Genomic DNA, 3,141 nt, shown 5'->3' on the forward strand with positions numbered 1-3,141 from the left:
CCCACTACTGGGTGGCGTCGAGGTTATCTCACCAACGAACTACATAAAAGAGATTTTCGATGTCGGCGTACTAAACTCAGGTATTCCAGAACTGCAACGATAAAATTATGACGACAACACCTCAGAGCTCAACTTCCCGGGACACTTCCACAAAACCCCTGACAGGAGGCACCAATACAATGTTCTCATCATAACACCATCGGAACGATTCCAAGATACCCGCGTGATCCTAAATTTTTTTTTCGTGAAATTTGAGAAGAGAAGAGTCAAAACTCTACGTCAGGATGCCTTACCAGAGCGATGAGGAGACTGGGAAGTAAAAAAAAGGATTCCTAAACTCTTCGATATATAATTCCTAAATGACTCAAAAAAAAAATTTTGACACAACTCGGCCGCTAAAAACGATCAAGCAATGGGGTTCCTAAGGTCGGGGAAGGCTCTGATTACCAACTTGTAACACCCTCGATGCGACTATATCTCCCACGTGTCGAGGCACGACTTAGAGGCATAATCGCATTGAAGGCATATGTCGCAAGTTAGGCAATCTTCACAACATCCCATGTAATATAAATCATAAAGGGGAGATAACATAGTTGGCTTACACTCGCCACGTCAATCAAGTACATAAATAACATTACATCAACAAAACACTCATGGCCCGACTACGGCGCCAAAATAAAAGATAACCCAACATGCGACACGGTCCCAATCACCCCCAACTGGGCACCACTACTGATCATCAGGAAAGGAAACATAGTAATTTTGAGAGTCCTCGTCGAACTCCCACTTGAGCTCAAGCGCATCTCCTGGAGCGGAATCATCAGGCCCTACATCTGGTGTAATAGTAATCTGTGAGCCACAGGGACTCAGCAATCTCGCACCCTTGCGATCAAGACTATTTAAGCTTATAGGTAAGGCAAGGTAAAAATGAGTGGAGCTGCAGCAAGCGACTAGCAAGTATGGTGGCTAACTTATTCGCAAAAGAGAGCGAGAAGAGGAGGCAAAGCGCGAGCGAGAAACTAGACAACAAGCTGCGCAAGCATTACTCCAACACCGTGTCCACTTGCCCGACTCCGCCGAGAAGAGGCCATCACGGTAACACACTCAGTTGATTCATTTTAATTAAGTTAAGGTTCAAGTTATCTACAACGGGACATTAACAAATTCCCATCTGCCCATAACCGCAGGCACGGCTTTCGAAAGTTCAAATCCCTGCAGGAGAGTCCCAACTTAGCCCATGACAAGCTCACACGGTCAACGAAGGAATAGACCTCCTCCCAAGACGTTCTGATCATACTCGGTATCTCGGTTCTTCAAGACACTTCGACAGGTTAAAACAAGACCAGTAACAACGCCAGAATGTGCCGACAAATCCCGATAGGAGCTGCACATATCACTTTCCCAGGGCACACTCATATTGTCCAAACTTCTGGTAGGCCAGCCCAGAGTTGCCCCTGGTAGCCACCGGCGGCTGACAGTTTGGACCAACACTCAAAGGAGCACTGGCCCGGGGGGGTTAAAATAATGATGACCCTTGAGTCTGCAGAACCCAAGGGAAAGAAAAGGCTAGGTGGCAAATGGTAAAACCAAGGTTGGGCATTGCTGGAAAAGCTTTAAACAAGGCGAACTATCAAGGGGTTCCCATTATAACCCAACCGCGTAAGGAACGCAAAATCTGGGAACATAACACCGATATGACGGAAACTAGGGCGGCAAGAGTGGAACAAAACACTTGGCGAGAGGCCGAGCCTTCCACCCTTTGCCAAGTATATAGATGCATTAAGATAACATGGCAATATAATGATATCCCAACAATTAAATAAATGTTCCAACAAGGAACGGCGTTCAATCTTCACCTGCAACTAGCAATGCTATAAGAGGGGCTGAGCAAAGCGGTAACATAGCCAATCAACGGTTTGCTAGGACATGGTGGGTTAAAGGTTTGACATGGCAATTTAGGAGGCTTGAAAGCAAGTGGTAGGCATCGTAGCAATGTCATAGCAGAAGAGCGAGCGAACTAGCATAGCATAGATAGTAGTGATTTCGAGGGTATGATCATCTTGCCTGCACAGTTGTCAGAGTTGACTGGATCCTTGAAAGCAAACTCAACGGGCTCCTCGTTAGCAAACTCATCTCCCGGCTCTACCCAAACAAGACAAACAAGCAACAAGGACACAATCAACCACGTGCAAGGATCAAACAAGATGATGCAAAGATGATATGCTATGCGGGATGTGATGCGGGATGCATATGCAAGATGTGACAGGGAATGCATGAACCTGGCCTCAACTTGGGAATCCAAGTGTGCCACTGGAAAGATGAGATGAAATCGCTTGAAAACGATATAAAGAACGCCGGAATCGGAGTTACGGTTTGGAAATGGCAAGCGATTCAAATATGACACCGGTCTGCGATTTACAGCAAGTAGCCATAAATGCGATGGGACGAACATGCTACAGCACCCAAACATGACAAAAAAATACATGGCAGGGATGCATTCAAGATGCTTAAGAAAAGTCTAGCACTGAGCTACGGCCAAATCATCCATTAACAGGTTCAAACAAGCATGGCAAAAATGCATATGACAAACAGATCTCAGACTCAGTGAAATTAACACTTGTCTGGAATTTCAGATCTGGTAGCACACTTCGGAGCAACAAAACTATATACTACAGGACCTGAACATGGAAAAGTAAAGCATGGAATGGAGCTACTCAAAGAGCTTAACAAAAGTCCCTTCGTGACCTTGAGGCAAAAGGGATCAGAAAATACAATTGCACGCATGTGAACATAGCAAGAACATAATCAGTTTTCAGACTTCGTGAAAACTGGAACATGCTGAAAACACAACTCAAGTAGGCATGTTTACGAGCTCGATGCACTCAATACGAAGCAAGTCATGACAAGCTAAGCATACATCCACCAAGACTACACAAAATGCAAGGTAGACATGGCAAGAACAATAGCATAGCATGCACGGATCAACTACAACATCATCGGCAAAATTGCAAACAAGTTGACAATCTGCCCACATTCACAAAGTAGCAAAAGTAGAGCTCGATTGACTCAAGCTAGGGTGCTCCATAATTGCAAACAAAGACATGGATGGATAGAGCACTACAAGAATAACAAAACATCCTT

Source organism: Triticum urartu, chromosome 6A, assembly GCF_056163025.1.
Source record: "Triticum urartu cultivar PI428250 chromosome 6A, HENAU_Tu73, whole genome shotgun sequence".
NCBI lineage: Eukaryota > Viridiplantae > Streptophyta > Magnoliopsida > Poales > Poaceae > Triticum > Triticum urartu.